Raw genomic sequence first — 26,170 nt, 5'->3', positions numbered from 1 at the left:
GAAATACCAGCTTCAACCCCTGGCACAGAGCTACAGAGAGACTCACCCTGTAAGGCCTCAATGGCTCACTTTTGTGTTTTGTTTTTGTTTTCTTTTCTTCAGAAAGTTTTGCTTTTGAAAAACAAGGTGATATACCAGATCAAGACAGGAACACTTTCTGAGTAATATTTGCTACTTTCTATACCACAGACTGACATCTTTTTTGACAAGCATACATTTTTTCATACTAATGCCTGTAACAAATCTTAGTTAACTTGGGAATTGTTAATTGTTTCTTCTTAACTACTATTAGAAGTTATTCTACTACAACAGAGAGGTGCAAACACAATCTCAATTTATGACTGTTACTTTGCAGAAACAAAACTTCAAAATGGAAAAAAAATCTCTCTAAAATATGAATAGAAACATTTTTTAAATGTATTAAGTTAAAAAAAAATAAAAGAACTGAAGCCTCCACGCATTCTGTTAAAAAAAAAATACATATCTATTAAACATATGAAAACATTTGAAGGTGGAGTAATTCATCATAAGAATATACTAGGATATCTTACAACATAAATATTTATAAAGCACAGATGTTATTTCACATAGTGTTACTACCATAGCTTGTTCCATTAACTGATCCAACAGACCAGCTAATTGCTTGTGCAAGACTATTTTGTATCACCCACATAAGACAGAAGATATTTGCAGGAAGTGGGGAGTAAAGAGGGTGTTTTCTAATCAAATACATTACATAATGTTTCGGCATATGTTGATCATTGTTTCATCAATTAATCTGGAAAAATCTGTAGATATTAGTATCATTACAAAAGATTACTAAGATCATTACTAAGATTCTAAGAACATGAGGTCACATCACTGTTTGCTTCCATAGCACGCACCAAGAGGCATGCAAAATAGATCTCATTAAAGTTTAACTGAAGTAGCCCCACATGGACGTACAGTTTTCTAGGAAGTTTCAACTATAAACATATCCCTGGTTTCTCAGTTCCTAAGTTATATGAGAATAAAACAAATTCTTCTTAAAAATACATCCAGCATTTCTGTTTGCAGAGAACTTCCAAATGCAAAGCAAGAGATTGACACAATGGAAGGAATATTACAGAAATTAGAAAGTTTTTTTGCTTGTTTTGTGAGATATTCTTATAGCCTGGATTGCGTTTTCTCAATATTATTAGGGGGCAAATATAAGTAAAGATAGTAAATTGCAATATTAGGAGCTTATTAGAATATTATTAATTTAACAAAAAGAAACACTGGAGATACAACCTAAAGCAAGTCTGGTTAACATGTTGATTATACCCATACACTCCCACTGAAGGGAGCAATGCACACATTTTATAAGTCGCTGCAAAGATATTTGCCTGCAGCAGATCTTACAATAAGAACAAGTTCAACATCTGCTACAGTGTCCAACTGCTTGACAATTTTTCTGGTCAGAGAGGGCATTGTTTAAGTTGACAGGTTCCTAATGGTCTGAATTATTTAGCAATTCTCAAAAGAATCTTTCCACTCATTAGAGGGGAAAGAGCAAAACAACATAGCCAGGGTTCCCTCGCTCCTCAGGAGCCGATCATGCTAATTAAGGAGAACATCACAATGTGTCCCATTTTAATCACATGAGTTAAGTAGGCAAGAAGCCTCCTTTATCCCTACCATACAATAAAAGACGGAGAGCGCCAGCTTCTGCAAAGATGCACACAGCAATAAATCATCTCAGCATTTTTTAAAAACCTTACTTTGAACAAAGAGGACATATGTTGTTGATAAGCACCGCACCTACCAAGCAAAGTAAACAAGAAATTCTATTAAAAAGGAATTTGAAGCATGCTGTTAAGTCTGAATGCTAGATGAGCAACAGTAAGCATCTCAACATATAATGCTCTGTGAAAGGGGGAGCAAAAATAAAGCTGTTACTGATTTTTCTTCTTATCTGTCACACAACAGATAACAAAGTATAAATAAACAAATAGAGCAGCATGAGGGGCTACAGGCAAATGATGCTCCTGCTTAAGGAGCCAGATCATTCAAAGATACTCCTAAATCTAATATCTACAGAAATATCTACGGAAGGGAAGGAAGCAGAATAACAGCAGATTTATTTTTGATGGCTTATTTCTCAGTCACTTATCTCAACAGTAATCAAAGGCATTTCTGCAGCAGTAATAATCTCACGTAACCTTATGGAACATGGAAAAAACACAACAGTCTCAGAATCAACAGGCATTTCTTTTTTTTTTTTTTTTCTCAGCATCAGGAGATCTTTAGTAATTTGGAATTGCTTCAAAATTGCAGTACCTGAACAGAGTTCCTCACATAAACTTTTCAAGGAATGCTAGTGCAGAAATTAAGCATGTCTGCAACAGACCTCTGTTACTAAAACACTGAACATGTGTGAGAAGAAAGAGATTTACATATGCATTCAAAGGCTATAAAGGAAAAAATGTAAATATTTAGTGGATTACCATATGGAACACAATAGCTATATGGAATTACCAGTCTGATGGAAGGACAAATGGAATAAGTAGATTCAAAGTTAATATTATTACTTCTGTTCCTAGGCAACCACAACATGGATAAGAAATAGCAAAAATAAACTACCTTAACGCATATAATAAGAGTTCAAATACTCAGAAAATTCCTTTTCCATTATTTAACAAGATTTTATAAGAGATAAGTCTTTCAATTAACATGAACAAAAATTAAACCACTGGTTTATATAGAAAATCTATTTTTTGTCATCCGTGTATAAACATTTCCAGAAGCAAAAGATTCATTCAGTGAGCTAAATGGAAAGACATAAAATATTTTGCTGGCATGGCACAGTGAATAAATAACTAAAAGCCCAAAAAAGCAAAGAGACAACATGATACAGGCCTATTCAGCCATAAAAGTCATTTCCAATAACCACATTTCAGCATGCAGCTTAGATCATACGTAGGATTTTCTTGTTTCAGAGCATGCAAGATTGATTATTATGGGCTCAATTGTCCCATACACAGGCAAACAACATGTAAGGAATAATTAAATCCACAAGACTCCCCCCACAGAGCCTCCTACATATGCTCACACTCAGGCAAGGGAAAGATGGGGTTCCTCCCAAGAAACAAAAGCACAAGATTACATGAGAAGTCTGAGACCATCTGCACAGTCATGTGGCCAGAGATTACTTCTTCCCCTCACTGTGCGTAGGGCATCCTTTCCCACCTCTAGTCTGAGCTGCATGTGGGGTAGCTGAGCTGAGCTTTAGTTCCCAGCCCACTGACAAAAGAGAATAAGAGACTGGGGGTTTCTGAGGCCCTCATTACCCATCCTTACTGCCTTCATAGATAAGCTATTTAAAGATGTCATTCTTAATACCCCATATGCAGAATTTTGTCGTGTCTGGGTCATCCTGAAATTCTGCACAGGTCCACTTGTACTCCTGCTAGGCACAATCACTCTGCTTTTATCCATCTCCCAGGGACAGAGGCAAGGATTTTTTTCCCCTGAACCATGGTGTCTACAGGGAAAATGCAAGGCCTTACCCACACATATCCCACAGACTCCCATGAATTAACAAGTAGATCATTGGCATTTTCTGTTTCTTATTTGCTTTCAGCTTATTTGAGTTTCTTTCTCCTTGCCTGAGGTAAGAAAGCTTGAATTATGGAGAAAGAAAAAAGTGCTTGACCTAAACAGGATATACTGTTAGGGTAAGGCAGCATCAAGGACTCTTTCCTGGCATCTGAGAAGGGGGTTACAATTAACGCTTCTGCTGGCTCATTTTTTCCATGCAAGGCCTGGAGGGGAACTCCAGCATTTTTCCACTTATAACAAAGCATTAACTCTATTTACAGCAAAAGTAACTCACAAAACAATGTTTGGATAGTCTTTGACTTCAGTATCCCTGAGCAATTCACAGAAGCAGAATTGTTTTTCTCCAAAGTGCTCTATTTTCAAGCCCACATGAAGTCTATTCAGAAGCAGTGATTTCAGAGTCCTGCCTGCTCTCTGCAACCTTATCAAGCTGCCTTTTAGCTTCCTGAAATATTACTGCTGACATAAAGGTACTACTAAGATAGAGCTTGAGCCAAGCCAACCACAGAGAACAGAAAGGCTCCCACTGACTTCCGTGGGCTTTAGATTTGGTCAAAAACAGTGAAAGTATACAGAGATGAAGTCACACTGATCTGCTTTTAGACATCATTTCAGTATGGCCCTTAAAAATAGGTCTAATTTCAGGTATTACACTCTTGACTTTATGCTTGACTGGCAGGTACTCTGAGACAAAATTCAGCTTAAGTTTCGAGTACTACATCTTTACTTACCTGCAAATTCAATATTAAGAAGACCAACAACAAAATTAAAAATCAAGAGAATATTGCTACTAAATAAAGCAAAACTATCATGCCTCACTGTGCTAACTACTGAAAAGGAACACTTGACTCACCCAGCACATCCACAACACAGTGAGCTTATCACTGTTGACATGAGCTTTACAATATAAAAGACTGTCGACAACCTCTTCTTACAGGCTGTATTTGTGAAATGTAAGATGACCTCAGGGCTATCTCCAGGAAATCTTCAACTCATCTCTATTCATCAGAAATAATCAGCAGTCATTATCTTCCAGGTCCAATCAAATATTGTTAAATATTCTCTAGCGGTAGATAAATTGGTCAAGCTTCCAATGCAAGGTTCATATCTGGACCTCAATTCTGAACAATATTCAAAAGCTAGATATGTCTGGACCCCAGTGTTTCACTTAAGTGTGTCTGGAATAAATCAAATTTATAGTCCAGCTTGCATTTCAGCTCTACATTTTCCAAGTTGTTCAAATGTAGTGTTTTAATTTGGATCAACTGATACTTCTAGTAATTTCAGGTGCTCAAATCTCTTCCAAACTCATGTGTTTAATAAAATCCTTTCCTTGAAATGTGAAATGTTTGAAAAAACAAGTTTAACTCAAAATCTGCAATACATTCTTGTGAACTACAATTTTCCAACCCCATTAACAACTAAAAAAATTGTGTGTGTATGTGTGCATACACCAAACATGAAGAGGTGTAGGTTAAGATCAGCTGCTACGGCTAAACATCACCAACAGGCAGAAAGTCTTCCCTGGTAGGGACAGCTACATGGACAGTGCTGACAATACTACATAGTTTTCTAATAAACCAGATTAATCTCATTTGTTTGATGTGCTTGGGCGTTGCTTTTTCTACTGTTGCTTAAGAGAACTGTTACTATAGTAGGGAAAGGGTTCGGAAGTGCTGACAGAAAAACATACAAAAGAAGGAAGAGGGCCAGAAATTTGTCAGAGCTCCACACCTATAGGTGCCAACATCTCTGGAGTGTTCAGTCAAGAACAGAAGCAGAAACACATCTTCACACAGCCTGGCAGTGCGAACTGAGGAGCCCTTAAGCCCAAATGTTTAACAGCATTTGCTAGCCACAAGCTGATGGGGGAATAGGAGATGCTGGCCAGGCCCTTGGCAGGACCCTGACCAGAGCCTTCCTGCCCTCAGCAGTGCTACAGAGCTCTCCCAGGGCCAAAGAGCCTCTGCCTTAGCATGGAGAGAAGTGCCATTACAAACTCAAGTTAGTAGATGTAGCTCACTGGCTTACTAATACTTAGAGCCTTTTTCCATGCCTGCTTTCTACAAGTTTCTTTGGTGGACTCTTGATCATTACAAGACTGTGAGACGTGAGTTGCCATATCTGCAATATAGCAGTTCATTTGGCAGTAACAGGCAAAATGTCTTTTTCTTCATTATCTCTGAAATACAAAAAGCTATGAAAAAATATAAATAGATGCATGTGCATTTCCTAAAGATAGGATTACAGATCAAACTTGATTTCTCCAAAGACAATCTATCTTCAAACATAGTCTCTAGAGAAGGCTGTCTCTTGTAAATGCAGGCTGGGCATCAAATTTGACCCATCACAACTTGTAGCACTTCCCGCCTGCTTTGTAACAGCATAAATAAAAGCAGAAGATGGAAGGCTCTTGAGAGACAGCCTCATTTTAAATCACTTTCTGTGCAATGAGTGAGGGGAAATAGCAGTCCTGGTCTCCCATTTGCCTTCTCTCATTTATTCTTATTGTCTGAGAAAATAATAAATAGTTATAAACAAGCTTTCTCAAGAGTGATCAGGAGTGAAGCTAGTCTTTTCAAAATCCTGGAAGCTGGGTTAAATAAATGTCTGAGTTCAAATAAAAAAATCAGAGGATAGCATTTCTGGCCAAGCATATAATATGGACTAAGAACATACTATCATGTCATTAATTTAGGAAACCAAACTCTTGGTGACAATTAAAATAACATTTACTAACCTGGAAACACTGTTTCCCTGAAGAAAAGCCCTGTGGGGCTCTTCTGTCATGCACACATTTATACACTGTATTTATAGCTATCAATTAATCCTTTATTTCCCCATTATTGCATTTCTCACACTGCATAGAACTCCATGCAGTTACTTCTAGGAAGCCCATCAACAGCAACCTTTTTCCTGTGCTTGGCTTTTATTGTACTGCTTTTTCCTTTTTCCTCCCATGGGACTAGAAGCACAAGTTTCTTTCACTTTCCCTTATAATATAACCCTCGCTCAGTACTATTTTTCTGTTGTTATGTTGTACTGTATGAGGAGATGTAGTCATTTAGAACCCAAATGAGGTGAGAAATGAAAAATGAAACAGTAACCTTATCCTACAGATTGCAGGCTCCAGGTCTATCCCAGAACCAGAGGCTAACAGAGCAAAAAGATAAGTTTTTTCTCAGCAAAACTGAGTGCTAAACCTCATGAATTCAAGTCTGGCTGATTCTAAACCATGAGGTCATCCATTAGATTTTTCTTTCAAAGGAACAGTAGGTTTTTCTTTTGAAAGGACAAGTCACACTCTTGTGGTACTTTAAAGCAAGTTTGTTGGCTCTGCCTACAAGACCACTTACTTGACAGACAATGGACACCATAATGATGGTTGATCAGTCCCTTTACAACAAGAATAACTCCACTGAAATCTCTACAATTATTCTTAAGCAAAATCAGAAACGGTGGGGAAAGGGGGAAGCAGGTTCTTTTATTGCATTTCATTCATCCACTTCATAAGATTGCAACTGTTTGCCTGCTTCCTCTGTATTCTCAGCAAAGACTGCACCAGTAAGCACTCTGGCATGTACATGCACTGAGAAATGTGCATGTCAAAAGCATGTGAAAGATCTATGCAATTTACCTGAGTCAGGTAGGGAGCAGTCGGATAAAAAAAATCTTCCTACTTCTTTCTAAAGAAAAAGGTCATGTCAAATTTTTCTGAAGGCAATGGAGCTATGAGAAATGATGGGATGTCTTTTTTTTTTTTTTTTTTGCCAGAGTATTTAGCTTTCAAGTTCATTCTGCCCCTTAGAATGCTTAGTATAATGCTGACAAATGGAAGAACAAAACAAATACGTTTCACTTACAGAACATTAATCAAGCAGGAACTCCATGAACTGAACAAATTCGAACTGTGGCAAACCTTCCACCCCCCCCAAAAAAATACCCACAGCTGAAGAGACTGAGACTGAAGTATCAAAATTGCCTCATTTTCCCACTGAAAATGCCTGAAACCAGATGGGGTTCCCCAAAGACATATGGTCTGAGCTTTTACTCACATTAAAGCAAAATTCAGATCTAATTATTTTAATCCACCATAGCTAATCCTATCTACCTCAAAGTAACTAGTATAGCTCTCCTTCCTCTGCTCATTAAATGAGTAGTATCTATTCTGTTTTTCCTTGCTTGAAGAATTCAAGATTAGTAGTTCTTATGAGCAGTAATTCACTCCTCTACGGAACATATACATTTCTCCTTCTTCAGCTTCTGGGAGGGAAGTCCTCCATTTTGCTTTCTAACCTGAAGCTCTGTCTTAAGAGCATGCATCCTTTGTTTGTTTTGTTGTTTGTTTGAGGTTTTATTGTTTTGTTTTGTTTTGTTTGTTTGTTTTTTTGATTTGTTTTTGCAAAAACCACATCTGTGGAAGCTTTAGTTACACCACCAGCAGACAGAAAGGGAAACCCACACCTACAGTAACACAGGTTATTAATCAGTCCATAAAATTATTGACAAGATCTGGACTAAGTTCACAGACTACTCAGTGTTCATAAAGTTTTCACTGAACATCTGTAGAGAGTTTGGGAGTCTACAGCACTTAATACAATTGATTTAGCTGAGATTATGTTAAAAAGAAAAAAGAACTTTTAGCCTACGTGTCTTAGTGTGTCTCCTTTTGACTTGCTTTAAATAACATCTGCCACCAGGCAAATTTTAATCTTTTTCCTCAAATCTGTCCTCAAACTCTTTGTTATCCTACTTGCTCCTTTTATTCTGCAGTAATTTCCTCTTCGTCCAACATCACATGGCTTCCAGATCATTTAATTTAGTTACATCCATCTCATACAAGCAAAAAGCTAGGATATAGATTGGCTGCTGCAACAGGCTCCAGGGACAAAATCAGCTGTGCAAAATTGCAGTTTAGTGGTGGCTTCATTAAAGACAGTCCTTCACTGTGAAATAGATAGCGTTTGCTTAACAGGATGTTAATGGTTGCAAAGGAAAGGATATTTTACAGTCATACACAGACTGCTACCTACTGTAATGGCAAAAATTAAAAATTTAACTCTCAATAGATGATGGAAGGTCTTTTTAAATCTTACTTTTGTTAGTTCAGATAGAAAACTGTGTATTTTGATAAACTCATTCAATTCATCCTGTAGCTCCAAGATGTTCCAAGACAGCCAACTGAAACAAATATATTTTTTATCCATTATAATACCAATTTCCAAGAAATAGAATTTGACACAAATAAGAGGTTTACAAGCCATGAAAACATCACGTGTAAATGCACACATAAAAGTGTCAAATTCAGAATTCACTAAAATTAGTTACAATGATAAAAACATTTACATAAAAATGATTTTGGATAATGAGACTTGCTGATATGCAAAAAGACAAGTACCATGACACATCCTCAGCTACATAACCAATTTTTTTAATGGTAAATAACCAAGGAGAATCAAGCCAGTTTTATGAAAACAGCTAATGTCCAGTGCAAAGAAAAAAATTCAACACTTCGAGATCACCTGCTCAGGAAACCGAAAAACACTCTAACTATCAAGAACCCTCTCTGATTTTACCACTGAGTCTATCCTAGTACTTTCATTTGAGTTCTTCCTAATAACCTATACAAGTGCAATTTCAGCAACAGATAACAAAAAGAGGAAAAAAGGACTGTGAAATTGATAAAAATTGTTGTTTCCAAATTAGAGTTAAAAAGCAAAAGTCAGAATTAAATGCTGGTCACTCCTGTGGCCAAACACACTCACTGCTGCCATATGTAAGTCACCCTTGAAATGGCAGCACAAGCAGCTCCAAATCCTCCCATCCTATAGAAACTCTGCTTCCAAATCTGTACAGGATTTGAACACAGTGAAAATCCACAGCTAGAGATATCAGGTGTTAGTCTCATCTTCTACTACCAAAAATGAGTTCCCACTTAAAACTTTGGTTCCCCACCAGAGAGTTAAGTGGCTTGATTGGTTCTGCCCTTCCTTCCCACTTGTATCCCCAGGCCACACATGAAGGTAAAACAATTGCATAACAAATATCAGATGAAATGGCATTTACCCTTCTGTGCCTGCACAAGAGCTGCAGCCGGTCGCGGGGCCTCTTTGAAGAAGCACTGTGTGAGGAAGCAGCCCTGGGAACACTTTTCAGAGCTGCTCCCCTCAACATGGCTCAGCACAAGCCACAGCTGGAAAATGAGGTCAAAAGGAGGCTGGTGCACAGCCGGGTTGCAGCGTGCTGGAAGACGAGCATATCCAGTCAGAAGCATCCAGCCAGCAGGCCAGGGAGGCAGCAGAAGTCCAAGGTCATCCAGAGAAACCCTTTTGCCCAGGCCCTGAGATAAAGCAAGGCAGCAGTTCTCAGAAAAGTGCCTGCTGTAGGGGGAAATAGGATGGGAAGGAGGAGCAACAGATCCATCCCACTGCCTCCTCCTTTTCAACTCCAGCTGCTTGCTGGAGCAGGGGGCTTCATGCATTTGTCACAAAGGAACAACGCTGCCACAAAGAAATTCCTAATTTTTTACGTCACTCTGCTTCCTAATGTAAATAACCTGAATAGCAAACCAAAAGGCACGCCAGCATTCTACATAGCAAATGTTACCAAGAAGAACATCCTCAGCCTTTCATCTAAAAAACAAAACAGAACAAGCAAACAAAAAAAGACAAATAGCTTAAGAAGTGATATTTGTTTTTGCTCTGGTCTCTTGAATCTTCTTGACTGTGTCCAAAGGAAAGTATTTTAAGGACACTTCAAAATACACTGGCACATTTTTCATGATGGAGTGCTACTCTTTTGCTCCTCACTCCTATGACAGACAATTCCAGGAAGCTGCAAGTCCCGAGATCAGCCTCTTCTGTAAGCACAGTCCAGCAGCAAGGTCACAAAGGGAACAGTAGCCATAAATGAATTTTCTACGCTACTTCTAATTCTATTTGTGTTTGGTTTTTTTTTTCCTCATACAGTCAGCTTCTATGGAAGACTAAAGAAAACATGCAACACCTTTCTCTCAAAAGGGAACCATTTATACACTTAGATTTCAAAGTCTGCCCTTTCCTTTTTTTTCTTTTTTTTCTTTTTTTTAATTTCTATGTTTTTTTTCTAATGCTCTTATTCCTTCCAGAGAGCAATGAGGAAAGAAGTGCACATGTGCGCACACACACACACACACACACACACACAAAGAGGGGGAAAAAAAAAGGAAGAGAAGTGATATATCATGATCCCAGCCAGCTTCCTGTCCTGGTTTGCATCAACGATGTCATGAAATGAAGAATGACATAATATGCAATGGTTCTCCCCGGCTTTGAAAAACATATGTTCAGGTGGCACATACACTCTGGAATACTGCAGCCAGACAGAGCATGATTGCAGCATGCAGAGTTTCCATTTGTGAAAACCTCAGAAAAGTATTTGAAGCACAAGTTTAACATATCATTATCCTACCGACGTCCTGTATCTTTAACTTCATTTCTGACCTTTTCACTTCATGGGAAAGTAAAGGAGTAAACTTATGCAAGTTTATATTAAATTACAATCACACATTTTTACAATTTCCTTGAAGATACAGAACTATAGAGGTACATTATAAATCCACTGATCATAAGAAATGTTATTTCAGTAGGTAAGTCATTATCTTACAGTTATCGCCTACAGTTTCTTTTGAATTACAGCAAGCATTTTATGAGACACACTTGAGAAGATATGTATTTCTCTCATTAAAAAAAAACACACACAAACAATATACTCAATTTCTAGTGAACTAGAAACATACAACACATGAAAAGTGCACAACGCCCTGACATGCGCACACCCTCTTAAAACGAGCAATGAGCCTTACTTACAAAACTTTGTCCTTGCCATCTCTAAGCTTCTAGGCTTGTGAGCAAAACTGGAGGCGAGACTGACTTCTGATGTCTGGATACATTATCAAACTCTAGAAAAGCATCTTAGAAGTCAAAAGTTATAAATTTACAAGGAAATAAATCAGCAATCTTCTCCAAGCAGTGGAACCAGTGAGGATAAGACTTCTTTTTGTTTTCATACTCTATGGAAGGAATAGAAGATCTGCCACAATACTGACAAATCCAGAAAAAAATTTAATATTACCAATTTCTCCCTTTTCTTTCTATTCCTAAAGGTGAAATCCTGGCTAGGCAGAAATTAGCAGGAGGACAACTGCCGTAGAGACACGATTTCACTCCCACACTGAACTTTCCTCAGATTATTCTGGAACAAACGGTTTCCCCAGAGCCATAACAGCATTAGATGACTGGTACAAAGCTTGTGTGTCCACTAAGCACCTTTGTCAGCAGCATCTGAAAGAAGGTTGGGTTGTACAGGGGTAGAAAAAGGTAGCAAGGAGACCAAGGGCCATCAGTAGAGCTTGGAACTACTTTCCCCCCCAAATTTTTCTCCAAAAATCTAAACTCAGGAAGGAAGTTACAATCAGAAAACCTTTGGAAGCCCACAGAACAACATTTGAGAAACAAAGCAGAATTACCTGACTGCTTTCTACAGACTAACTTTGCTCTATTAACATTCACTTCATCATGGTCTGCACATTTTGCAAAGACCATTGCAAATCTCAGCATTGTCATGTTACCCCTACTCCAGATACAAGAACTTGTTATAGCTGAACTGGGAGCAATTTCATACCATGTTCATATTCATGTACCATTTACTAAAAAAAATAATAATAAATAAAAAAATAATAAATTAATAAATAAAAATAAAAAAACCCTCTCATTTTAACTATGAAATTCTTTGACAGTTTGCATAAGAAGTGAGGTCACAATATCTGCTTACCTGCCAAAATCTCAGTAGTCAGATGAATTCATCTGGGAACTGGGAGCCCCAGCTCCTAAACTTGTCGTCAAAGAAAGACCTGAACCAAAGTCCTTGAACAGAAGAGTGCACATTTTCCATATGGACTGGTCCCTCTTCCCCCTCCTCCCCAAGCACTGCCAAGTATAGCAACTTGTTTGGGAGCCTAGGGTCTGCAGGAACGACTATAATCCAACGTACTTCACTTTTTACAAACATTCACTCTCTGGATAAAACTTTTTTAATTATTATTTTATTTTTAGAAAAAACTATTCCAGCTGACTGGTACTGCAATATTACATGTTAGGACTGCTAGTGGCCAGCAACCAGCATATACAACTTCTTCTCTTCTTTTAATCATTGGCAACCCTGATGAGTTTTTCCTTACTAATGTCTGAGAAGGCATTCGAGACAGACAAGAAGATCAGAAACTGCTGAATTCCTAATTTTGGAACGGATCAAGTTATTTTATATGTTATTTCCTGCATTTTGTGGCCATTAACTGGGAGTTGGAGAAGCTGCAGACTGGGCAGGAACCAGGGAGAAGAGAAATGATAACACTGCTCCAGATGATGACTTTCACATGGCTGCAAAAGCTTCACAAAACTCAGTACACGTGCACTGTATGGGGAGGGGTGATGGAGAGGAGGCAATAGCTATAAGTCTCACTCCATCCTGCCCAATAAATCTGTGTCTAACAGATCCCCACAGGCCTGTATATCATTTTGTCTTTTTGTAATTAGGAGAACAGCTGCAATTCCTTGGCCAGAGCCCAGCCAAGATTCCCATGCTCCTTCTATAAGCTTCTCCAACAAACAGTGCTAAGAAGCAAAAAAACCAAAGGCAAAATTTAGCATGTGACAAACTCTTCCATGTGTGACCTCTATACCATGTAACCTGTGAATCTATAGCCGAATGACTTTCTGTATAAGGTCATGACAAGAAAAAAAAAAAGGATCTGGACAGTCTATGGACTTTGTGTCCTACCCAGCCTTTCTACTTTAGCCAGCGCTCCACACATCATCTCCCACTTCTATTCAACTTTAATGAAGATGCACTGCCATTGCCAGGATAATATATACAATCTGTAGCAGAGTTTTCCTTGCTCAATTCCAATGATAAAGCAGCCTGTTAAATACTTACTGGAGGGAAGCAGGTTTCCCCACCAAAATATTTTCACGGTGCATGAGAACTTAATTCCAGAAGCAGGGAGAGGCCAGTATCAGAGAGAACCTACTTCCCTTTTGTATGTTTGAGACAATGAAATATAGCTGCCTGCAGTGCTTTTCCTTCCTCTTTTCCCCAATAAAAAGAAAAGTTACTCTTTTAGGAATTTGCTGGTATCTTGAGACTTGTCATTGGAAGTAATAATTGCTTGCAAGAAGCTGGAAATAAAGAATAAATCTAAATTGTGCATGCCAATTTGTCCCCAGTGAGCTTAGGAACAGAAATATGAACTGCTGTCCTGCGTATCTTCCATCTGCTGCTTCTCGTATTTCCCTCTGGAATGCTCCATTTAAAACAAAAAAGAAATAAAAATCAAAGATCAAAATGATTAGCCAGTAAGCATCGAATTTCTGAGCTATATGGGAATCTAAGGTGCAGGTTTTATTAAAGCTTGGGAACTAAGTTTATTCTCAAAGCTTTCTTTGACATTCTTTGAAGATTCTTTTTTTCAGAGAAAGGTAAGAAACAAGTACCCAGGGGCTACTGCAAAGCTGTCTGCAATCTCCCACTGTGACATCACAGCCACTTGTAGTAGCAAGGGAAGGAAAACTGGACCATTCAAGTTCATAATCTTAGGGAAGAAACACTGGGTATACTCCTAAATCCACTTTAACACTTATTTCATGATACAGTTTTCTTTCACAGTTATTAGGAAGCAATATACTGCCCTTCATTGCATGAGAATATTTCATTGGTAACCTATCTCTGAAAACATTGGACAGTGCTGATGTAGCTTCTCATCAGCACAGCGAGTAGAAGCGAAGACACTAGAGGATCAGATCATAGCTCCCTCCTGCTCTTGTCCCCACTCCCACTTCTCATTTCCTCACTCTGTCTTCAATCACAACCACGGCATAAGCATCAGGGAGCAACATTCAGTGTTAGATCCAAAGCTTCTTCCAACCTAAGCAAATGGATAATGAGTCATATTCTAAACAAATCTTGAGAAGAGCACTCAGAGGATAGGAAAGAACAGTAGAATAAAAATAAAATACGAGCCGTGAACAACCATAGGTTCTGTTCAGCCTCTCAAGATAGACATCGGACAGCATATTACTTTTCTGCAGGATACGATGGGGGGGATCACACTCTATGCTCCTACAGAAAGGTTTGATGCTCTGCTATTGCAGAGCAAGTAGCCAGAAGTTTTCAATGGAGAAAGAGAAACAACTGCAAGGAATAATGAGTAACTCAACAAGGCAGCGAGCATACTGGGCTGCTACCGAATCAAGAGCATACTCACAAAAAAAATCCATGCCATGATGTGATGCTCACCAGCAGGAGAGTGACCTGAAGACCACCAGTACTGCCACTGCCACGCAGCCAGTGAGCAGCATTGTGCACAAGGCACCAGCTCTCAGCCTTTCCTGCACATCTGTAATTCACTGCACAGCCAGTTTTAGCTCACTGCTTCAGGCACACTGCATTCAGAATGGCAGCTAACACAGAGAACGCTAACAGGAGTGGGAAGGGGAGTCAAAGAAACTGGGCCCCACCTATGCCTTAGGGGGTACCAGGGTATCCAAAATTACCCTAAAGAAGTTAGCTAAAGGCTTATGTAATCAATTTGGTTCGCTGCTTAGGGTGTCCTTTGCCCAGCATTATTCATCACTGCCCTCTCTAATTCACCATAAAGGAATTCCTGAGGAACTGCCTCTCTGTCAGGAAGGCTGTTTATCCGAAAGACCAAAAAGCACCAATAATTGAATGATTTCACTTGGCATGGATTGCTTAATTTAAGTAGATCTCTGTAGCAGAGCAATAGCCTCAGGGGAGGAGAAAAAAAAAAAGAGAAAAGGAAAGGAATAAGAATATGTAAGATCAAGAATAATAAAGTTTCTTCTAATTAGCCACTAGAAAACAAGATCTGATAATGAAGAGAGATGCTAAGCATTAACTGCCATGAAAGAAACCAGTCATTCTGCATACCACGAGTCCTCTCGCAGGAAATGCATTTCACAGCAAGCAGAACTGCCTCAAGTTCGGTACTACAAGGGCCCTCTGCTCCTTCTGAATCCTCTGCTGAAGAGCTTTGGGGGACGACGCAATCTTTCCAGCACAGTTGCCTTTTCCCTACCCTGCTCCACCGTAGCCCCTTCCTTGTTGCCTCTGGCTGCAGATGAGTTCCTGAGGCCATTGCTCTGCTCCTGGTGGCCCAACAGGTGCTCACTTCTCTCGGCTTTCTCACATAAGGAGAGTGGCCTCAAACAGGAGAGTTCCCTTCCTCACCATTTTCTGTTCCATCTTATCCCCACTCCAAACAACCACTGCACATCAAGAATACCAGCTGCTGGAAGACAAACAAATCGATTATGCTTGCAAATGGTTTCAGGGATCAAAATAATACTTTCAGAGCTGTGGTATAAGATGTTGAATAGAGCTTGCATTATCATATTTGGGTAATTTCTGCTTAACCTTTTTTTTTTTTTCCGCTCAGTTTCAGAGAAGGGGTGATAGATCAAAGTTACAACAGAGCTAGAGAAGGAAAGGTGTACATTTAAAGTACTTCAATTCTAACCTAGTGATTACTGTACAAGCCTAGAATTACATTTCCCAAAGCATAACAAAGGACAATACGAAACTGACACTAAATGAGAGGATATTTGATAGAAAGCCAGAGAAAAAAATGGAAGCGTGGCCCACAAGTTTTATGGCATAATGATCTCTTTCTGATAGCATCTTCCTCTTTCTTGCAAAGTCACAAGAAAACATAGGTTGCATAGACAAAAATACATATTCTACTACCACAGCCACAATATCACTGAATTTAGCATTTGTCACTAGTCATATCTCTTTAAAAAGTATTATTATAGGAGCCATTTTCAAGCAATCTTTCCACAACATGCTGTTTCTGGCCTGTACCATATACTTAATGTCACAGATGCAAAATGATCTTTTCCAAATTTTTTGTATAAAAACTTCACACTCCATCAATTAAAGCAGGAAATGGAATGTTAAAGAAAAAGCACAAGCTCAGATTTTCCATAAGACTCTTACTATTAATACACCCAGTTTCACTCCATGCTGTGTTTATGATTAGAAGCCTTTGCGGAAACGTCAGCTGGTTAATAATCATCCACATCTGTCACAGTACTCCATTTATGCCTTAGCCTACATCCTTCCATTGTTTTATTAGCTACCTTCAATAAATGATCGTCAGAATTATTTCCTCTCCATTTGCAGGAATGATTTAAGGATGAAAGAGGGGAGAAAAAAAAAAAAGGAAAAAAAAGTGATGGCAACTTCTAGTACAATTGGGATGAGAAATAAAGATTTTTAAAGGTCTTGCATATTGTTCCTTCAGTAAAACAGAGTACTTATTAACTAAATTCTACAGCCCAACCCACCCCTCAAGTGTTTATGGGAATGGCTTGAATGGCCATAGTAGGAGGTTTGCCCCTGGTCAGAGTTCATGTCAGGAACAATGCTCAGTGATGGTGGTGGGAGAGGGCATGGTTACCTCAACCACCAGCATGAAAGGGCTTCCAGCCATCATGCTGGTGACCGGAGGGATCTCAGCAGGGCTGCAATCAAAGCTGCACTGTGAAGGCATTTATAATTCACAACTACATAGCTACCATTTTTAAATGCATGTTTTGAACATTTTGTCCAGGATTTTCACAATCAGTATCACCAGAAGCCCTGTTCCAGTAAATTCAAGGTCTTCATGTTGTTGACTCTGAAGCACTGTCCGTGCAAGGAAAAATGAAAAAAGGAAAAGAACTCATGCTCAACCCTCACGCCTTTCCCACTGTCTGACATCCTGCAGAGGAGTAAGCAGCTGAGGCACTCTGTTCCGTGCCAGGTTGGGCTGAAGGGTAATGTTACCAATCACAAAATAAGAAAACAACCAATGTAATTGAATGTTAATGAATGGCAATGATAACAGAGGTAACGTTACCAGTATCAGATGTCCTCCTTCAAAAAGCCAGATTGCAGAGGTGACTGGAGGGAAAACACATTTCCATCCAATAGTTGAGAAACAAAGATGATTCTTAAATATACATAACGTATCTAAGGGCAATCCTCAATCTGCTGGAAACTTTCTGCTGAAACTACTCAGCCAAACTACTAAAAAGTCATTAAGAATATGCAAATGATGCTAAAAGCAGCCTGCAAGTCAGGCTGGCTTTTGATGATGCCTGCTGCATATTAAGGCATTTGATGCACCTAAAAGCACTAAAAAGGAAAGAAAACAATAATAACATATGAAGTATCATCTGAGCATTCATTTGTGAGCAAGATAAATACTGGTTCCGCTCAAACCTCGTGTTTTGTCTTGCCACTGAAAAAGGCAGACTCTACTTCAGTTAATTTTTCTGAGTGCTTTCACTAATCAAAGCTTTAAACACAAACATTTGACTAAGAGAGAGGAAAGCATGGAAACAAAACAGCATTGTTTTGTGTAGTGTTGAGCAGGAGAAACAACTGTAAAGTACAGATGATCTATACAAGAAAACAGCATGTTCTGTGCCACAGATGGAAATTGCTATTTTCACCATAACTCACACTCTGCATGTTAGGTCTCAGACAGATCTTCCAAGAATAACACCTGATGAGTTATCTCTCTTTTAATAAACAAAACATTAAGAGTTGTTCTCCCATCCCACCCTACAGAGACAACTCAGTCCTTTGAAATCTCTTGAGAAACAGCGACAACCTTTTTCAGTTTTATCTCAGAAAAAGTGTTCATGTTTACTAATCCATCTTTATACAAGAACAGAAAATGCCTCAAGTTTTGCTCCATAAGCAGAGGTAGAAGAGTATGCTACTTGAAGCTGACTTTGGGGTATGTATGCAGGCAGAATAGTGCTCCTTGCCTGAAAACACAAGACTTGCTAAAACAAAAACCTGTGCCAACATACATGAGAAGAAAGAGAAGAATAAGAAAAAGCCAGAGATGGAATAAAGGATGAGAGTATGCTCCTTGCACTCTAAGCCAAGGAGAAACACCATCACTCTCCTCATGAAATGCATTTGGTTTCTGCTCCTTCAAGTGCTGTAATCACCTCATTTAACCCACCTCTAGGACCTTCTGAGGGAGGGAGATGGGTATGTCCCACAAGAGCTAGAGCCATTGCTTGGGTAACTATTTCGCAGAAGAAAACCACAAAAGCAACAGCATCTATTCAGAATCATAATGTCCTTGTCAATGTTTCAAAATAATTGGAAAGAAACATTCAGTTCCTGCACATTCACTCAAGTACGCAGCAACAATAGATAACAGAAAGACTGCCTTCCAACACAACTAGTTCTGTACCAACAAATAAGAAAACGTTAGGCCTTGCAGTGTGCTACAAGAAGTACCTCAATTTTTTTATATAAATTCTTTTACATACATTTCACTGTAATTAATGAGTATTGGTAAACTATAGTTACAAAAATGGAAAACATACATAAAACTATAAAGGCTGGCTCAAAAAACTGCCTATGCTGGAAACTATTCCCAGCTTTAAGTATACAAATTAATTCAATTGATTTGTGCCTCTGATTACCTTTCACTTATCCAACTCCAAATTGAAAAGAATGTTATTTAACCTATCAGGAAGGAGCTGTAAAGGACTCTTCAATTAAAAAGCAGGTCTAACGAGGCCAGCCCCATTAACGGGCAGGATTATTTCTTTGCAAATACAGCATGTGATCTCAGCTGTATTAGCATCACTGGCTCAACAGATGTAGCATATTCTGCAAATCAAAGATGAATTATAAACATCAATATCTCTAACTATTTTTGTTCACACAGTCTATCAAGAGGCATCTCAACAGAGGTGTGATTCACAGCTCTACAGGAATGTTGCTGAAAGGTTTTTGCTATCACTGTGAATGCTGGTAATTGTATCACTGTTGAGAATAACTTCCAAGAAGATAGTACTGCTTAATAAAAAGCACAGAATGATAGATTGCAAAACAAAAATGTAATAAAAAGTACACCTTAAAAAAAAAAAAGGAAAAAAAATAAGCAACAGTATTAGCATAAAGCATTTGCGTGCCATCTCTGTGTCAGATAAACGCTTTCCAGCACTTCACACACCAGAACAATGGCTCCCAAAGTGACGGAAACAGCACCGTGCAAGAACTTGACAACATTAACATTGCAGGGTTTCCTGAAACCATGGTAAGGCACAAACAATGGCAGAGAAGCCAGTCTCTATCTAGACAGCATGAGACCAGCATGCAAAGGTCCCTAATTGCTCCTACCTAGGAATGACTCACTGTGTGCTCCAGAAGCCCATGCCTGGCTGAAGAGCAGGGTGGACATGGACTGAGTTCCTGCATGCAGTGTGAGGAGGATTCAGCTCCTCTGATCCTGGCTACATTTGTAAAATCAGCTGTGACCTGTGTTCATGATGTGGGTAAAGAAATGACACAGGCCTCTTGGAGGCTGTGAAAATGCAAGAGATAGCAGAGACGGCATTAGTTTCTCCTTTCTGAGTAATATTATGTCTAACTCACATGCATTCCTGCTCTCTCACTATGGAAGCACAAGTTACAGGGTTGTGTTGTTTGGTTGGTATGTTTTTTTGTTTTTTTTTTCATTTTCCAACTGCTGCTTTTCCTGCCAATAAGCCTTTTCCCTTTTGAGAAAAGTTACAAATCTTGCAGCAATTAAAAAAAGCAAAGCAAAATCCTGTCTGTCTTGAAATAACTCTTCCACTTCCACGAAGATAAGAAACATCTGCACGTGCAGACATTATAAACAACCCTCACAGATATTGCCCCACCAGATCATTTTGGTACATTACAACCTGAGAAATGTGGGGGTACCATTGAGCAGTCCAAATTGCACGTGAGCTTCATCTCTCACACTTCACAGTAGCTCCTTACTCTTACTTGTTGAGACAAAACACAAACTATACTGTGTTCTGACTTTCTTTCATGTGATTCCTCAATTTCTTTTTTAGCCATTCTTTTCCATCACATTCCCTTGCCATCCGTCTTGTACTTTCACAGCAACATCACAAATTGCACTCATGACACAACTGTATGTCTCTAACCATTCCAACCACCCAGCTTCCCCCACACATTCATCTTGCTGCACCAGTTGGCTTTCATGACCAGGTCACTAGGGAACACGTAACATTTTTTGCCACAGCTATGTTCTACAAACCTTGCCTAGCAGGAGAGAACATCCCAGCTGATGCCTGGAGACAGCCAGATGGGCCATGCTGTCATCCTGGGTTTTGTGTAGGCTCTCTCCCACTCGCATCCTTGGACTTCAAGTTCTTCTGCCCACCCAGACTAGCAGGATCAGCTTCTGTTACTTTCCTTTATTCCCTTTGTGCCAAGGCCTGAAAAACAGCTTTGGATAATCTTCCAACAACTATTTTTTCTTTCACAGTTTATTAAAGAAAGAAAAATGAAGCAGTCAGTATGAACTATCTATTACAAAGAGCACTGACACTCTGAGAACAGAAATTAGATGAAGACTAGTTTCCCTACGACATTAGGTTATCTGTAATTAACTGCCTCCCTCTCCCTTCCAAGCATAACACATAGTGACACTCAAGCAGGTCTGCTCTTTTTTTTCCCTCTGGAAATAGACGACAGGAGCAGTCTTGCATGCAGCCCCAGAGGCAACACACACCCCCATGAAGCTGCAGTAGAGAGGAAGCAGAGCTGGCCATCAGCCTCTGTGGGGACCCCCAGTGGGACCCCTTCTCCCACCTACCCATTCAGCAGAGCTGCCTCATGACCTCAGCTACCACTACTCGCTGCTGCATCCCACACCAAGTGGCACTTCTGAAAATGCTCCTGTATCTGAATGAAAATGTCCAAATTGTTTCTCAAGCAGGAACTTGAGAAGGCCATGCTAGCAGGCCCATCACCATTTCAGATGGGAGGAAAATCCCTCAAAGGAAGAAATTTTGATTTGCAGGGGTTTGGTGCAGCTTTGCAAGCATTCACATCCAATTAAACAAGTGAGGGTATTGTAGGAATTTGTAAATGACATCCAGCCACTATCTTCCTTTTTCCATCTAGCTGTGTCCAATTCCATATCTACATGTTATGTTACTGAATTTAAGCAAAACACTCCTCAGAACATGTTCTTGATCTTTATCAGCAAAATAACAACTCCATCCTTTCTCTATTACATTGGTGTAATTAATAACAAAATTAAGACAATTTCCCATTTATCTGAAAAGCACACCCTACAAATAAGTCATAGAGTAAAGCATCATAATGTTAGCATGTAGAAAAAAAGTGACAAGGTTTGAAAGCAGTTTTGTAAACAACATCCTTACATAAATGAAAATGAATGCACAGCTGTTCTTCCCATGCAAACTGTAACTTTTTGTCATTTTTATGAGTTTTTTTCTTTTCTTTTTTGGAATTGTGCACAAAGGGATTAGGAATGATGCTACAGCTAAAAAGATACAGGCACAAAACAATAGAAGTTGGCAATTTTTTAAGCCTAAACTTTTAAGTAATTGGATTTATCAATTGCTCAAAATAATTATTTCATCAATATTGTTGGAAACTTTTAAGTAGTTCTCTAAAACAAAAACAGAATTAAAAAAAAAAAAAAAGGAAATACAAAACTGTTTAGAAAACATGAGAAACATTGAATGAATTGAGTATACGTTGTCCAGAAAATAGAATGAAAACTGAAAACTCTTCCACAAGAGGCTACTCTGAAGAGATTTGGGATCAGTTATTGGCTAGTCTCATCAAGAACAGATGACAAATCAATCAACTTAATTTTCAGTGAGCAAGTCTTTGTATAAAGGTCAGGGAAAGCTTTCTAAGTATAAGGACAACTAAAATCAAGTTAACATAGGAAGGTTATGCATACAGACCAATTAGGGGGAAAAAAAAAAAAAAAGCAATGTGGAAGGGAAATGACGTATTATACCTTACAATGGTGCTAAAAGTCTCGAGTAACTGACCATGCCAAAATGAAACAAAAAACGTTTCTTGCAAGTGTCAGCAAGTTGGATCCATTTTTTAAAGGAAACAGGCAAAAGCAATCATTTCAAAATAAATAATGCAAGGCTTGCAGCTAATGGCTTTGAATTTTTTTAATAGCATATTCACTTTCAAATAGCTCCTTCAGATTTAGACTGTGTTTAGGGGAAAATCATAGTGTAAACTTTCCACATGCATTTTGTAGAAGTGTTTGGAAAAAACCATCCACTAGCTGACAGTACAGTCCTTACTTTTTCTAGTGAAAACTGACCTTCAGGGCAAAGACAGCGTTCTGCAAAACATACAAATACAGAATATTTTGTAACATTTTAGCTAAGAAGAAGCTACCACTATTTTTCTCTGGAGTCTAGTCAAAGGTGGTAACTTTGTAATCAAGGTTTCCAAATCCTTTGAGTAATAAAACCTGTGTTTCAGAATGTCACAAATTTTGGCTAGCTAAAGGCAAGGCTCTGAACAGGACTGCTAATAAACATAACTTTAGTACAGGAGGCAACTGTCAGTAACACAATCAGGTTTATGAGCTCAGTCCCAGGAGTGCAAGTCTTCTTCTAAGTTACCAAGGACAGAGGGAGAAAGAAAAAAGCAACAGCGGATGAAAGTTGATCCAGATCTCATTAATGGTAAAATCCCCGCTGTATTTAGAGGTGCCAAGACTTTATCACAATTTTACACCATCACAACTAGCTCAAAAAATTGGGCCGTATACTGCTGAATGCCACCTGCTACTACTTGGCAAAGAATATCTAGGGAACTACACAGGGTGTATTACCACAATGAACAGGGCTTTTCACTTACAAATCCAGAAGTGCTGTGCTGAAGTGGTACCATTGTCCCTAAGAGTGCTGGGGGAGAGGGGGAGAACCAGAGAGAAGAGACAGACACTCTGAGCCCCTCCAGGCAGAGCAGCAGCCAGGGCAAGGATGGGTACTGCGTACCTCCAAGTCATACTGCTGCAACTCTTCCCACTGCATACTTAATTCAGCATTCAACTATTCCACTTGTGCATTGTCTGGCCAAATGCATACAGAGAACAAGTATCTGCAACACCTATGGTTTATTTCACCATTTCCTACAAGGACATTGAAAGGGGATCTGGACATTTAGGAGAATCTGTCTCTAGTAGCAAACAGCAGCAAAGGCAGAATAAGTTTAGTGGGAGCTACAGAAACACTGTTAAGCAATCTGTTAAGCAATCTATCATGAAATGTGGCCTATTTTCATTTCTTGTCTTTTCTGTTCTTTGGATTTTTGCTTTGTTTTGTTTCTTTTGTGTTTAAACAAAAATATGTGAACTAATGTTTCTTTGGGGGGGGGGGGAGAGGGGGCTTCAATCATGTCATCTGTGTTATTCAGGAAATCAAACTAAACGATCACAGTGATTACTTGTGGCCCTACAATATATTAATTCTAAAAACAAACAGCAGCAACAACAACAAAAACATGTCAACTTAATTCTCTGCTTTTCCCCAAGGAATTTAGGAAATTAACCTTTTAGGTTTTACTATAAATTCTAGGTTTTGCTATAAAACTTCCTCTACTGGTTCTACAGAAGCCTTGGAAATAACTATCTTTTCACTTCCAACTTCTGTGAATAATCAGAACTTTGTTAAATGCTATGGCTTTTATTCCAACACACATAAATAGCTTCTTGACTCGCACAAAACCTGAAACCACTTTAATCAATGGGCTATATATAGACTGGATAAATACTGATTCTGAGATTCCGGGTACACAGCCAGTCCTGCACTATTTGCTAATACTTTGATCTAAATTCACATTATTTTAAGAAGAAATGAAAAATATTCCAGGCAGTACAAAAACAACAGTAAAGAAATTGCACTCTATTAAATCTAGAGGATATGCACATTAGCTAAAAAGTCAATTTGTTCCAAAAGCATTTCAGAAGACAGAAATACATTTAGACTTATCAGAAAATTAGATGCAAATATCCATAAATTTGTTATTTTGTTACTCCAACAAGAATTCGCTCCTGGTTTTAGAGAAATCTACCACATATTAAATATATTTAATAGCATGAGTAGACAGCACTATTTTCTAATTGTGTACAAGTGTGTGTAATGTGTCACTTCATTTTCTATGGCAGCATAATGGTGTAGGTGATTTATGAATGTGTAACAGAAATGGCTATTCTGTAGAAATATCACAGGAAATGACACACAGGAAATAAAACAACACAGACATCTTACAATCATTTCCTAAACCTCTAGCACAGCAATCTGCTGAGCTCCTGAGAGAACCCAGATGCCGCTGACACAAGGAATGAGCAAACACCAAAAACACTTCCCACTCCCAGCACGGTTTCTGGGTCCTGAAAGAAGGATGAAGAAGACAATAAGAAATTAGCTACCTGAAAATATTTACTGTAGGTGTTAACCATTTAATATTGTCATGGTTCATCTACAGTGGCTACAGATGAATGAGAGGGATATGCAGTGGCTGTGAAAGCAAGAAAGCTGAAGATTAATGTGCAGTGAGTGCTCAGGTAGTGGCTGGGGAAAAGAAAGACAAGGAGAAAAAAAAGAAATAAGAAAAAAAAAGTTAAAAATCACAGTAATCCTCATGTCAGATTGTTCCCATCTTCTTCTTTGCCATCTTCTGCATGAACCACCCCAGCCCATACTAGTACCACCCCATTCAGATGTGTTTTTCTGCTGCAACCCTCACTGGTGTCCATGAGACCCTGCTGTGAGGCAGGGGACAATTCAGGAAAAGCGTTCCATATTCAATTCCATATTATGACACTGTAACAATAAATGCAAAGAACCAGCCAGGTTTCAGTCAGGTTTTCCAATCTACGACAGAAGACCATGTTCTGGAAGCCAGATGAATTCAGTAACATTTTAGCACTAGAATACTAGAACATAGCTTATAAGGGTTCAAATTAATGCATAGTGGAGTTTTGCATTTTATCTAACCAAATTTCATCAGTTAAAAATAGTCAGAAAATGAAGAAAAATCTCAGTCTACTACTTCATTAGCACTCTATATTCTACCATTCATTTATAATCCTTTAATGGAAATTAAAATATGAGTCACGTATACAAATATAGAAAACATTTACAAAATATATTAAAACATATATGACATTAGTGTTCTACTCTAAAAATCAATGTAAGGTATCTTTGTACTACCACTTGTAGGAAAAAAGAGTTCAAGTATGCTATAAGACTTCGAATACCACATAGGTATTAAGTAGATTACACTGATGTAGACATAAAGGTGACAACTGCTTGCAATTTTCTTCCTTACCCACTAGAGGAATTAGAAGACCTGTTTCAAAACAGTAATCAAGAGAACATCTCTGTCATTCCACAACTGTAGGGCTTTTGGTTTGCTTATTTATTTTTGTGTGCACATTTGTTTGGTTTTGATTTGTTGTTGATGATGTTTTTGGCTTTTACTTTTTGTCCATTCCTTAATTTTACCATGAAGATCATACAGCTAGTGAATGTAATTTCAGCTTAGTAGCAAACAAATACAGTAGTGAAACTGGATTTGTATAAAAATCTGTTCTTAAAAATAGTTTTAGCTATTTTCAAAAAACAGGAGTGGAAAGAAATACCAGGTAAAATGAAACAGGCTT

General features: G+C 38.6%; 1 protein-coding gene across 3 annotated transcripts in view; it reads right to left on the bottom strand.

Moving 5' to 3' along the window:
• TIAM2 (TIAM Rac1 associated GEF 2) overlaps nt 1–26,170 on the bottom strand; it is a 167,887-nt gene that overhangs the window by 100,257 nt on the left and 41,460 nt on the right. Inside the window, exon 1 of one of the 3 annotated variants that reach the window (XM_019612928.2) lies at nt 20,747–20,938. The exons of the other annotated variants lie outside the window; for them this stretch is intronic. The gene's annotated coding sequence lies outside the window, so the exon portion shown is untranslated. Of the gene's footprint in view, nt 1–20,746; nt 20,939–26,170 lie in introns of those variants that run through there. 3 annotated transcript variants of the gene reach the window in all.

This window comes from Meleagris gallopavo, chromosome 2, assembly GCF_000146605.3.
Source record: "Meleagris gallopavo isolate NT-WF06-2002-E0010 breed Aviagen turkey brand Nicholas breeding stock chromosome 2, Turkey_5.1, whole genome shotgun sequence".
In the NCBI taxonomy this organism is placed as follows: Eukaryota; Metazoa; Chordata; class Aves; order Galliformes; family Phasianidae; genus Meleagris; species Meleagris gallopavo.
Note: the sequence above shows the minus strand (reverse complement) of the source record. Positions and strands in the feature narration are given on the sequence as shown.